Below are 15,513 nucleotides of genomic sequence, written 5' to 3' on the forward strand. Positions count from 1 at the left end.
TGTTTTCTCGTGGTACCAATCTGCTCTATCACCCTCTCAGCTATGTGTTATTTATATAATATTCTATGACGTCGCCTACGGTGTTGGTGATAATACGGGTTTTGCTTTCCAGTTAGCCTTTATTGCATTTGTTAGAAGTTTCGGAATTGATAACTATATAAATGTATATATCAAAATGTGCGTAATTAAAAGTAGAAATGGAATATGCTTTAAAATCAATACTTTTATTCATTTTGTTACTCGAATGATCCCTAATAACACTAATTTTGACCGTGTAGACAAGTAACACCGCAACATATGATCAGCGTTGCTTTGAAGTTATTCTTGTAATTTTTTAAACTTATTAAAAAAAAGTTGTACTCCTAGCAAGAGTAGTCTTTGGTGTTAATGGTGTATGTTTTATTTATGACGTCATCGTTAACTGGACGCGTCTGACAAGGACGAAAATTTCACTTTGTTTTGTTGTCAAGCCGAAAATAGAAAAAAAATATGGATAGGGGTGAAGTAAAGAGTGATTTTAAAAGGTAATTCAAATAGATTATTCCGAAAATGATATATCTTTTTTTTCCCGTATATAATAAGGAAAAAAAAATAAAAAGTTTTGTTACAACATTTCAAAAGATCGTGGCAGAATTAAGGATTTTTTAAAATTTGTATTTCTGTCACAAAACCCAAATCTCGCATATATTTTGGAGCTCTTCAAAATTCGCACGAATGCTGCAGATCCAAACCACAATTTACATATCCACCCTTCCTGTGTCAAAATTATACAATAAATATACAACTTTCTATGTCTTCAATTAGTAAGTATTGTTTGAATTATGTCCTAAATTGTTCATTTTATTAAATCCGTTGAAATGTCACACTCGCCGTTTTCTGACGTTTTGGCGCATTTGTAAAGTATCTTATGAAAAGTAATAGGCAGTTACTACGGGGCGCCGAATGGGACTCTTGTGGTTTTGTACTCAAAATTCAATTTTGTACGGACAAAAGTGACTTTTTTTTCAACAAAAATTAGTTCAGTTTAACTAAATTTGTATCATACTACACATTTAAAATTTTGTCATACAAAATTATCTATCAGCACTTTTGTCATGACAAAATTCATTTTTGTTACACAGACTTGACTTTTGTTACCTAATTTCAACATTGGGCGACAAAAGTCAATTTTGTATTCAAATAAGGTTAGTTTGATTTCTGTGAACTAATTTGCATACAAAATCGACTTTTGTTACACACAATTGACTTTTGTGAGACAAAATTGGCAAAATTGACAAAATTGACTTTTGTCTCAACAAAATTGACAAAAATGACTTTTGTGAGACAAAATTGACCAATGTGAGACAAAATTGACTTTTGTCTCAACAAAATTGACAAAATTGAATTTTGTCTCAACAAAATTGATAAAATTGAATTTAGTCTCAACAAAATTGACAAAATTGACTTTTGTCTCAACAAAATTGACATAATTGACTTTTGTGAGACAAAATTGACAAAATTTACTTTTGTCTCAACAAAATTGACAAAATTGACTTTTGTGAGACAAAATTGACAAAATCGAATTTTGTCTCAACAAAATTGATTTTTGTCTCACGAAAGTCAATTTTGTCTCATAAAAGTCAATTGAATTTTGTCGTCACAAAAATGAATTTTGTCGTCACAAAATTGACTTTTGTCTCAACAAAATTGACAAAATTGACTTTTGTCACAACAAAATTGACAAAATTGACTTTTGTCTCAACAAAATTAACAAAATTGACTTTTGTCTCAACAAAATTGACAAAATTGATTTTTGTCTCAACAAAATTGACAAAATTGACTTTTGTCTCAACAAAATTAACAAAATTGACTTTTGTCTCAACAAAATTAACAAAATTGACTTTTGTCTCTACAAAATTGACAAAATTGAATTTTGTCTCACAAATGTCAATTTTGTCTCACAAAAGTCAATTTTGTCTCACAAAAGTCAATTTTGTCTCACAAATGTCAATTTTGTCTCACAAATGTCAATTTTGTCTCACAAAAGTCAATTTTGTCTCTCAAAAGTTAATTTTTCTCACAAAAGTTAATTTTGTCTCGCACAATTGACTTTTGTGATTTAATTTCCATATCAGGTAACAAAAGTCAATTTTGTATGCAAATATGTTTATATTTGCATACCTTTTAGACAAATTTGACTTTTGTCATGACAAATATGAATTTTGTCTACAAAAATGAATTTGGTCTACACAAATGAATTTTGTCATCACAAAATTGAAGTTCTCACAAAACAAGTTTGTAGCACATAGTTTTGTAAGACAAAAATGATTTTGTTATGACAGAATTGAATTTTGTACAAAACCACAAGAGTCCCATTCGGCGCCCCGTAGTTACAGTCTTTTCTACGATATGGAATTTTATTCAAACGTGAAAACTTTTTTTTTAAGTGTATGAAAAAAAATTGTGTCGAAGTTTTAAGGGAAAATATTGAAAAAAATAAAATAAACGCGATCTTTTTGTTTTTGTCTAGTCAAAATGTCACAAAATGCCGTTTTTTACATTTTTGTTACAAGTATGATAAGTCATATTATACAGTTTTGGAGGAAGGGAATTTGAAATTATAATAGCACAAAAAATATCATATAACATTAAAATCTACTGTTCAGGGATTTTTTTGAACCCATTTTCGATCACATGTTGGAAGTTAACGACACAGTCAGCAACTACTTTTGTCTAGTCATTATGTCACACCAAGCTTTTTTACTTGTTTTGACGTTACGTTCTGTAAAACTTGACATGTAGTGCCTAACGTCGCAAATTACGGAAGCCTCTACGTGCCATGCTAATTAAAACTTTTTTCCAATTTGATATAACGAATTGTGAATTTGATATAACAGATTATTAAAAATTCGATATAACAAATTATGAATTTGATATAACAAATTATGAATTTGATATAACAAATTATGAATTTGATATAGCAAATTATCAATTTGATATAACAGATTATCAATTTGGTATAACAGATTATCAATTTGGTATCACAAATTATCAATTTGATCAGATTATCAATTTGATCAGATTATCAATTTGATATTAAAATGATCAATTAGAAATAACAAATTGTCAATTTGATATAACAAATTGTGAATTTCTCTACCAATAGTATGATTTAATTATAATAATGAGAATGATTGAAACTGCGTAACCTAAATTGGCGCATTTTTTTGTGTATTGATTCATTGTTTATCTGACGTCGAGCGACAAATATGTCATTGAATGCTTATTCAAAACATTCTTAACAGGTTTAATGTTTCTGAAACCCTCTCCCTCCCCTTTTATCTTTTATTTGAGGCAGTTTGGGGGACTAGTTTGAGCGTTCTCTATTCAGTACATGAGACCTGGGCCCAGTTTCACGAAGCTGTCTTAGGACTACGACATGTCTTAGGATGGTCTTACGCCATATCTTAGTCCTAAGTGGGTTTCACAAAGTGGTCCTAAATTAGGACATCTCTTAAAGTTGGTCATAAAGTTAGGACAACGCGAGAGGTGGCTTATGATGGTCTTAGGATAGTTATACGTTTATTTATACAAATTACACTTATTTTTTATATTAATTTTGAAAAAAATATCTTATTATAATCTAATTATCTATTCTCGTGTTCCTGCTTTTAACGTAATTTTTCAAGATTGACGGATTATCATGATTTGTCAACAATGTAAATTCGATGTATAATTGATATCAAGATTGCACGATTTTATCCCTTAACCTTTTATAACCAATAAAGTCGAAATTGAATTCAACTCACTTGTACCAAAAAAAATATCATTTTATATTCTTGTTTTCTTAATTTTTCATTAAGAATTTCATATTTATATGGATATAATTACATTAGATGTATGTTTCATTATAATACGTTATTCTGATTGGCTAATTGCACATCACTTGTTATTCCATAAGCAGTTGCATGAGACAATAACATTTCATTCATGATGACACGAGGTCCCACAATTAAGTGCACAGGTGAATTTAAAAATTTAACTTCATGAAAATCGTGTTTTTATAATCCTAGCTAAAAAATGTAATTATAAGTATTGAATGCTTCTTTTTGTAACTTTATAGGGTTGTAAAAGCGTTGACCGTGCGTACATTTTTAGAATGAAGCGCTTTTGCGCTTCATACAAAATGTACTTCGGTCAACGCTTTTACACCCCAATAAATTTACAAAAAGAAGCATTCAATTCTTAAGTATTGTTTGAAGATAATTTATAAATAAATCGTGACTTTTACTTTTTTTATATTCTTTTTGCAAATTATGTCATTTATATTGATCAATACGTTTAGAATAATTTATGGTAAGACATACTACATTTACATGATTTTTTTCCGTAAATCATATTTATATTTGAAAATTTAAAGAACTTGAGACATGTTTAGGATGTCTTAGCTAAGATCATCCTAGGACAGCTTCGAGACGAGGTCTGAGATATGTCCTAGGATAGTCATAAGAGGATCATAAGACATGTCCTAAGATATGTCTTATGACATGTCTTAGGATAGCTTCGTGAAACCGGCCCCAGTGTCTTAGAACGAACGATTATAATAGAAAAAGGATCAATTTATATTGCACATTTTCAAATCCAAAAGAATGAATAGTGTGTTTCTAGGGACATAGGAACATGCAAGGATAAAAATGCTTCCCCTTCCTGAAAATCCTGGCATGTGTCTTTACCAATTTCGATGGGCACATACAAGGATTAATGAAATTTTCTTTATATATTCGTTTCAATATTTATTTTGTTTGCAAACTTTTTATTAAAAACAAAGACCCATGCGCGAGATCTAGAAGAGAAAACCCATGCACAATCAGTGCAAAAGGGATCTGATATATCAAATTTATATTTTTTTATTTCAAATTATAATAATTTGTTATATCAAATTGATAATCTGTTATATTACAATTTTTTGTTATATCAAATTGAAAAAAGTAAATTTGCATGGCCCTCAACATGCTCAAAGAATTCTGTAGCAAATATCTTATCATGCAACACCATAACTTTTTTATATTTTTTTTTTTGATACAATATCTTAACAGATTTTTATCGAATCTAATTAAATTTAATATCTGATTCTGCGGAAGACATTTCATAGAAAAAAATCTAACGTTTTAGCGGCAAAGTAAAGCCCATTTTAGCCCAAGATTTTTAACCAATTCGAGCGAAAATGGAAATTATCAATGCCCATTTTAGAGCAATGCTTTAATTCTTTTTATGATTAACGATTTTAAATGATCAATATTTTTTTTTAAATAGAAGCAAGACAGCATAATTTAAAAAATATCAAGTCTATTAAAATATAACACTAAAATTTTAAAATAAAATTTTAAAAGTCCGTTCTAGCCTGGAATTTATATTCCAGAGAACGTATGTAATGTGCTCTGGGTATAACCCCTGTACAATACTGTTCATAAAGTTGCAGAAGAAACTGATTTTTCTCTGTATCTTGTCTAGATTGTGGTGCACATTCGTCTATACATTGTATTTTTATTTATGTTGTTGTTTGCAATTTGATGATAGTATCAAGAAAAATGTAAATAGCTGAGTGACAACTAAAGAATTACTTTTATTTCTATGATGAACCAAAGTGAACACACATATATATATACAACTTTAATATAAAGTCAGCATAAATTAATGCTCATGGTTTTAGTATTATTCAACTAGGAAAGTTTTCGCTAAAATGGGCTATCGAAAATACAGCTGAACGGATTAATCCTGCGCTAAAATGGGCTCTAATGTCTGCGCTAAGGGAGCTACCATTTGATTTTTATGGGGGGGGGCTAGGATGAAATTTGAAAAAAATAGGCAGGACAGGAGTTTTGAGCAACAAAAAAAGGCAGAATGAGACACTTGCAAAAAAAAAAAAGTCAGGATGACAATTTATGTAAAAAAAGTCAGGATAAACTATAAAAAAAAAAGCAGGACCGGTAAAAAGGCAGGACAGAGATTACATCTAAAAAAAATTGCAGGATAAAATTTTTCATCCTAGCCCCCCCCCCCCATAAAAATCAAATGGTAGCTCCCTAAAGTAGTTTAACATTGTTCGCTAAAATTATCTGCGCGGCAGCGCCCATCTGTTTTCTTGTTCATAGTTGAGATTAAATTTTCTTTTGTTTATGTAATTTGCAAATTTGATTAAATTAATTTTATTGTGGTTAATTTTGGATTTGCTTTGAACGCTTGATTCTTTTAACATTTAATACAGGCGATGAAACAAACGATTCAACTGATAATTTTTTTATTCGGAAATTTTCAAAAGCGGATAAAATAATAAGCCCTTGACACCATTTGCGAGTATGATGGTCTTGTTAAACAATGATAGTCCGTCGGAAGGGGGTGATAAATGACTGACCCGTGTTAAGAGAGAGCAATATCTCTTGCACGTAAAAGATTTAGATTTCGAAAAGAACAGACTAAGGCTACACGGAAGCACTCGCACCCTCAAAGTGGAAAAAAGGATTAATATAGGTTGCAATAACTTGTTTCCCAATCCACTATAAATAAATATGTTTAAACTAAAAGAAAAAGCAGCAGAAAAGACAGTGGTTTAAACTTTTTTTTAATATCCTCTTTCAAATAAACGAAAAGAAAGAGAAGATATCTTTGCTCCAAGGGGTTACTAATGTAAATGAATACTATTTTTTTGTTTTAATTTAACTGTACTTAAAAAAATATATGTGCCGCTTTTGCATTTCGGTTCTATACGTAGCAAGTCAAGCAAACCGCTCATATAAATTATGCTGTATGATTGAGCTGCACGAAACGAAAAAAGTACGACGTTATTTATACAATGCATGAAAAACAATCTAATTGAAATGTTGATCTCTGATTACGTTATACTGCATATGAGATCTAACAACTATCAATAGAGGTTTCGCTTTTGTAACCTTTTTTTGACCCTAGAAAGTATTTATATTGACCAATCAAAATCGTCCTAATGAAAGGGCTTCAAAAGAATGTTTGAAGATGGCGACGAAGGATGAAAGAGGATTTGGAAAACGAATAAACAGATATTACACTGCCTTTGTTTGACATTTGGCGGGACTGTGAAAATTTTTTTTTCAATTCACTTGCAAAATCAAATTTACATCAAAGGAAGAATGGTTACAGCTAACCCTATTTGAGAGACAAACAACTGATCTATCATACAAGATAAAAACTTCATCTCAGTTATTTTAAGGCTGAAATCCGCAATTATTTAATTTCAAGTTGGAACGTTACAGTTAGTGTATTGCCTATAACTTTGTTTCATTGACTTGTTTCAAAATGAAGTGAAATTCTGACTACGTTTTTTTTTGCGTTCAATAAATTTTATCATGTTTTGATTTATATAATAGTGTATTGCTATATTTCCTTATTTCATTGCTTCAGATCAAAGGGACCAAGCTGTTAAAAACAATTATCCTTTGTGTTTTTCATTTAAAATATTTAATCTTTTACTCATACCAAGCTATAAATACATTCAGTATTTACATCAAAGCAATTAAAAACAACAATCATGATTTTCTAATTATTCAACTGGAATTTGAATTGAAATTGGGCGCGAACGTGTAGAGTGCGAACGGACCTTGGGTGCGAACGTGCGAGGTGCGAACGTGTAGGGTGCGAAAGTATATTGGGCGCGAACGGACCTGATACCCAAGTTACCTTCGCTAAAGCATTCGACAAAGTTTCACATCGTCACCTCCTTTACAAACTCAAATTCTATGGTATTGAAAATAACACACTTAATTGGATTCAGGCATTTTTACAGGACAGAATACAAACAGTAGTCATTAATGGCATTTTCTTCACCTCTGTACCAGTAACATTTGGTGAACCACAAGGAACAGTATTGGGCCCAATACTGTTTTTTATCTTTATAAATGACTTACCGGAATATCTAGAACACAGTACACAGGCACATACACAAATTATGTGGCGGGTTAAACATGTTAGCTGGATCCCAACCCTCTCCTTAACCTGGGACAGTGGTATACCAGTCATGTGACAGTACAACATAAGATCAATCTATATAAATCAGTTGAAAAAGGCTTAACTCATCAGATAGATAAAAATACAAGTAGAACAAGTAAAAATAGCTTAGTAACTAAATTCAGGTTTGTGTGCAGGTCCTGCTGACTTACCTATGGGGAGGGGGCTTCAGACATGCTCAGTGATTCGCTATAAAAATATGATTGCCAATGAGACAACTCTCCACAAGAGCTAAAATTACATAGAAGTTAAAATCTCTCTCAATTCATATGTGTACATTGTAACTATATATACACTCCATTCTGAAAACTCAAATCAAGACTAAGGTTGGTAAATTTAACAAAGGTGGATGCAGAGAAGTTAAGAAAGGGGAATGATAAACACTGTTGTGTCAGTGCGCCATTAATGGCTTGTTATTGCACATATACTTGTACATCATGTACATGTAAACTTACAAATTTTATTTATTTTGGAAAAGGTTGAGTTGTCATGTTCCCATAAACAGCTTATTGTACAACTTGTTATGGAAATTTTTGCCTGTCATACATGTACATAGTCAACAATATAAATTACAAATTTTGGGATGATTATCAGCTTTTCAACAAATTATTTTTGGACATTTACATATAAAAATGTAACACAATTATATGGGATTAATGAAGACCAATTATAAAACTCTTTAATTTCAGGTTAGTGTCTGATCAAACAGTAGTTTGGACTCCAGTCTGAAAAACCCTAGATTCTGACAATGTTTCTTTCAATTTGTGACTGGGCCAAACAAATAACACGATGGAGGGAACTCTTAAAACACACAGACAGTGACACAGAAAAAGCCACTACAAGCATCTGAAGATGAATCTGAGAATGGCACTACAGATATAGGTTGTGAACCAGCTCTAGAGTTTCAACATACATATCTTAGCCTATGGTACATGTATTGTATGTATAATGTATGATATCTATAATACTAAAATTACGAGGTCCAATTTGTCAGCCGTCATCACGTAAAAACGACGAATCAAAGAATTCAACTTTATATATTACTAATATAGTACAAAGGTTTAGATTAAAAATTACACCACTCCAGGCCCTTTTGTTTTCCACGTAATTAATATTGCCAATAATTAAGAATTTCCGGGTCGAGTCCGATACCGATACCAATAGTATATTCATTTGTTACCTATTACCTTATCTGTATGTTCTGCAAAAAAAAGGTCATAATCAAGGGGTTGACACTACTAAATTGTCAAATTTTTACCTATTGTAGTATTTTAATCTGTAAGGCTTTATAAGATATAACAATACGAATACTAAAAATAAGGCGTATAGGTACAACTTTCAATTTGTTAGCGGGCATGACGTAAAACAGCGAATCAAAGAATTCAACTTTATTTATAACTAATATAGGACAATGCTGTTGATTAAAAAAATAATTCATCCCAGGACCTTTTGTTTTCCAAATAATTAATATTACCAATAATTGATAAGTTCCAGTTAGACGGGTTCAAACAGAAAGATTTGAAAGCAGAGAAAACTGTGATAACTATCTTATAATTGGCATGACTTTATCAGATGACAATACTAATACAAAAATAAGTCTTGCGCATAGTTATATACTTTAATTCAGTCACGGACCCGCAATATCACGGGTGTGTTCTAGTAATACTTTAAATTTATGATCATGATGATAAAGACAAAAAAAGTATCTGGATAGACTTTTAGTTTATTGTCTATTTATTTCATTTATATCTTAAGTTTGTTCTCAAATACATTTTTGATATATATATACCAAAAATTATGTATCACAATATCAACTGTCAATTTCATTAATGATTGAATGAATTAAATTTTCTGTCTTTTTTTGTTTTACAGAATTCTGTCATAAATTAATATTAGATGTGAATTGATGTGCTGAAAACATGGAAAATAAACTTGACCATAAATCATTCTCAAGATGGTTATTCAGTTGTCAAACTACTTCTTAATAAACAGTTTGCAATTGTAATTAATTATTTTGAATGAGTTAATTAACATCATGTACTGCTGCTGAAAGTTGCTGGATCGTCATAGTCCTGAAGTATGGAAATGGAATAACAATGTTATATTGCAGCTGGTCTGTTTTAGTCTTCAATAGGATCATGGTATGTTATATAAAAAAGAAGATGTGGTATGATTGCCAATGAGACAACTCTCCACAAGAGACCAAAATGACACAGAAATTAACAAATTATGACTATAGGACTAAGGTCACAGTACCGCCTTCAACAATGAGCAAAGCCCATGTATACATGGTATATATATATATAATACTTTCCAATATTATGATATCTAAAGAATGTTCCTAAACATGTAATTATTTTTTTTTAAGTCATTTGTAATTACACAATGTTACATGGCCATACATAACAAAATTTCCAATCATACATGGGGATTTACTACATTGAAGAATAGGTCCATCCAATGAAATGATCTGAAAAATAATTACTGTTATACTTTCATACATTTGACATGAAACTGTATTTATGTATCCCGTCATACTTTGAACCACAGAATTATTTTATCTATTATTATTACTTCTACTGTTAAGTATGTTTTTTGTTATATCTACTTTACGTGACTCTGCATTTATGTATGCCGTCAATTGAACGACAAAATTATTTTTATGATTACCTGTGTGAATTTCAAGCGCACAATTTTACACCAGACCTGAAAACCTTCTATCCTTCACGGGTAGACTTTACATAGATAAATTAAGTCGTATAAGAAAAGCAATATGAGTATGTTAAATTTGATGTATGCCTTTTTGTGCTTCTTCGTTACATTTGTTGTTTTTTACTATAGTGATATTAAGATGATAACACAATATTGACTGTTGTACCCCTATTTTTGACATTTTTACTCTTTGAGTATGTTTGTTTTGTTCATGCATTTTTGACAATGTAATGGAATTTAATGCGATTGTCATACAAGTGAGAGGTTTAGCTAGCTATAGAACCAGGTTCAATCCACCATTTTTTACATTAGAAAATGCCTGTACCAAGTCAGGAATATGACAGTTGTTATCCATTTGTTTGATGTGTTTGGACTTTTGATTTTTGATTTTCCTTTTTGAATTTTCCTCGGAGTTCAGTATTTTTGTGTTTTTACTTTTTTTCATACATCATTAATTACAAGGAGAAAGTACCTATGCTTATATATTCCAGACCATATAAGTATTTGGATTGTACGTGTACCGTCCAGTACGAGTATACTCATATGATCTAGTACGAGCTTGACCGTACATGTATTTGGAACATATGGGTTTATTTTAGACACATATTCATCAAAATACTTTTATTGAGTATTTCTTATTAATATAAGACAGTTAAAGGAATAAAGTGGAAAACATTACATCAATTGAAATTGAATAATTCTGTATTTAATTGTCTGTTTCAATCTTATTTTAGCATTCTCGTCCCTGGTGACACTTGCTGACGGAAGGAAAATCATATTTCTTACATTTACATGTTTTGTTCATGCCTGTTCCTTTGCATTTGCACCCATGCTTGTTTTGCAGCAGCATGCAATGAAATTCCTTTTGTTTTACAAATTACATTTTCAATTTTGTATGTCAAAAGTTCTATTGCACTCATAACCTAACAATATGCCAAATAATAGTTTGTATTAAATTGCATCCTTAATAATAATATCAGCAACCCTACATCCAGAGTTACTCTTCTCACAATAACAAATATAAAAAAGAAGATGTGGTATGATTGCCAATGAGACGACTATCTACAAAAACTTTTTCATTCTTTGCCTACTTTTTAACACTATTTTATTATAGTTTTTAGTTTTTTTGGAACAGATTTTTATATAATTTATGTCCATTTTCTTCCGTGATATACTGTACAGGAGATTAACTTTTAAATAACATTAATTTTTTGTTTCAATTACAATTGAACTTTTTATATTAATTTAAGATTTCGGTTATGTTGAACTGTGACGTTTATACTTTTTATGATATACATGTATATGTATCGAATAAACTTGACCAACGTCTTATAATCTGGCAGACTGTAAGTGTACATTCAGACCATATGCATATTTTGAAAAAGTATTCAAATATGGATCGGACCTAACTCTTTATTATTTTTTAAATGATATATATGTAAGAGTGGGAAATTTAGATATTTGTGCAACTGATTAGTGGATAAGGTACATCCTACATTTGATTTGCAAGAATTTGGATTGATCGTTTGTCAACAACAATTCATAGTAATGAGGGAATTGTTTTTTTATTTCATTTGACTTTTTAATATTTTTTATACGACCGCAAATTTTGAAAAAATTTTCGTCGTATATTGCTATCACGTTGGCGTCGTCGTCGTCGTCGTCGTCGTCGTCGTCGTCGTCGTCGTCGTCGTCGTCGTCGTCGTCGTCCGAATACTTTTAGTTTTCGCACTCTAACTTTAGTAAAAGTGAATAGAAATCTATGAAATTTTAACACAAGGTTAATGACCATAAAAGGAAGGCTGGTATTGATTTTGGGAGTTTTGGTTCCAACATTTTAGGAATTAGGGGCCAAAAAGGGCCCAAATAAGCATTTTCTTGGTTTTCGCACTATAACTTTAGTTTAAGTTAATAGAAATCTATGAAATTTTGACACAAGGTTTATGACCACAAAAGAAAGGTTGGGATTGATTTTGGGAGTTTTGGTTTCAACAGTTTAGGAATTAGGGGCCAAAAAAGGGCCCAAATAAGCATTATTCTTGGTTTTCGCACAATAACTTTAGTTAAAGTAAATAGAAATCAATGAAATTTAAACACAATGTTTATGACCACAAAAGAAAGGTTGGTATTGATTTTGGGAGTTTCGGTCCCAACAGTTTAGGAATTAGGGGCCAAAAAGGGACCCAAATAAGCATTTTTCTTGGTTTTCGCACCATAGCGTTAGTATAAGTAAATAGAAATCTATGAAATTTAAACACAAGGTTTATGACTATTAAAGGAAGGTTGGTATTGATTTTGGGAGTTTTGGTCCCAACAGTTAAGGAAAAAGGGGCCCAAAGGGTCCAAAATTAAATTTTGTTTGATTTCATCAAAATTGAATAATTGGGGTTCTTTAATATGCCGAATCTAACTGTGTATGTAGATTCTTAATTTTTGGTCCCGTTTTCAAATTGGTCTACATTAAGGTCCAAAGGGTCCAAAATTAAACTTAGTTTGATTTTAACAAAAATTGAAACCTTTGGGTTCTTTGATATGCTGAATCTAAAAATGTACTTAGATTTTTGATTATTGGCCCAGTTTTCAAGTTGGCCCAAATCGAGGTCCAAAATTAAACATTGTTTGATTTCATCAAAAATTGAATAATTGGGGTTCTTTGATATGCCAAATCTAACTGTGTATGTAGATTCTTAATTTTTGGTCCAGTTTTAAAATTGGTCTAAATTAAAGTGCAAAGGGTCCAAAATTAAACTAAGTTTGATTTTAACAAAAATTAAATTCTTGGGCCTCTTTGATATGCTGAATCTAAACATGTACTTAGATTTTTGATTATGGGCCCAGTTTTCAAGTTGGTCCAAATCAGGATCTAAAATTATTATATTAAGTATTGTGCAATAGCAAGTCTTTTCAATTGCACAGTATTGTGCAATGGCAAGAAATATCTAATTTCACAATATTGTGAAATAGCATTTTTTTTTTTAATTAAGAGTTATCTTTCTTTGTCCAGTATAGTAAGCAAGAAATATCTGCAAAATTTTTTTTAATTGGAGTTATCTTTCTTTGTCCAGAATCAACTTAAATCTTTGTTATATACAATATACAATGTATATTCACTTTTTACTACCAACTGATAAATTTAAATAATCTTTACCATTCAGTGATAACAAGCAGTTTTTTTTACATCTAAATATTTTATGATGTATTTAAATGAGTAGTAATTGTTACAAACTCCATTAGAATATTTTAATTGAAATTAGTTTTGGAATAAGGGAAAGGGGGATGTGATTAAAAAATTGGGTTCAATTTTTCTCATTTGAAATTTCATAAATAAAAAGAAAATTTCTTCAAACATTTTTTTGAGAGGATTAATATTCAACAGCATAGTGAATTGCTCTAAGAGAAAACAAAAATTTTAAGTTCATTAGAATACATTCATTCTGTGTCAGAAACTTATGCTGTGTCAACTATTTAATCACAATCCAAATTTAGAGCGGAATCAAGCTTGAATGTTGTGTCCATACTTGCCCCAACCGTTCAGGGTTCAACCTCTGCGGTCGTATAAAGCTACGCCCTGCGGAGCATCTGGTTGTTGTTGTTATTTGTTTGAATCCTATTAAGTATCCTGAATTTTGGTCATTGCTTTATATATGGTATAGAGGCATTTACCACATGCACATCTAGGTTGCCAAAATTTCAAAAGTGTCATAGGTTTGATATATCGGTTTTGAGACGGAACTTTTTGTGTGTCACCGGATACATGTATCAATTTTGTTTCATTATTGAACATATTGTTTTATTTGTGAAATCAGTGTTATATGTTTCACATTCATATCATATTCATGTTTCTTGACGATTGATGACAAATATTTTTGCACTGCATATTTTGAAACAATTTATTGCTTTGTACATTATGTTTGGTTTTACGTACTGAATATTTAAATTAGTACAATAGAAAATTAAAGCAATTCTTTATTATTTAAATTTTATTTATATATATTCAAATGGCATGAGTTGTGCATGAACTCAAAGCGCATCAAAATTAACCATATATACATGTACACTAATATAAGCACTTTTCGAGATAGTCACTGGTCCATATTATACACTCAGGAAGGTCATGAAGGTGGAAGACGAAAGTCACCGCTTCAGGTACAAAATGTACTTGTAACTTTATATATTCTTTTAGCCTTGTTTAAAATGTTTCAATTAAAGTAAAGTTACTTTAGGTTTTTCAAATATATAGAATTCAGTGTGGCTTGAAAGCCACATTTTGGTATGCAAGTTAATGACAGAATAGAGCTCTGTTGCATGCAAATATTTTAGTCAAATATATTGTTTATATTTATTGGAACACAATTGTAAACTTAGTTTACAATTTTTATACTTTCAGATTAATATAATATGGTATCTTAAAATTGGACAACTCGGTTAATGCAGAAAATGGCCCACACTTATCACCACGCCTAAAGTCTTTGTGCTTTATGGTATCTTAATCTTCACCCTAGTCTGTGATATTGGTGTCCCATTTTTCCTGCAACAATAATTTGCCCTTAAGAAACTCCAATCTCCACCACAAAACATATGCATCAATTGAACTGCCCATCTTAATTCTATACTATAATAAATGCCACACTGAGCAAACCCTGAACAGTTGATACTGCCTGATTTTGGATTCAAGCAAATGTTGTCATAGTTCTTGAAAAAAAACAAATATAAACCCCTTAAAGAAATTGGAGAGAAAAAACACCACCCCCTTGGAATAATTTCCTCCAAACTCAATGCCTGCCTTTC

This window comes from Mytilus trossulus, chromosome 9 (genome assembly GCF_036588685.1).
Source record: "Mytilus trossulus isolate FHL-02 chromosome 9, PNRI_Mtr1.1.1.hap1, whole genome shotgun sequence".
Lineage (NCBI taxonomy): Eukaryota > Metazoa > Mollusca > Bivalvia > Mytilida > Mytilidae > Mytilus > Mytilus trossulus.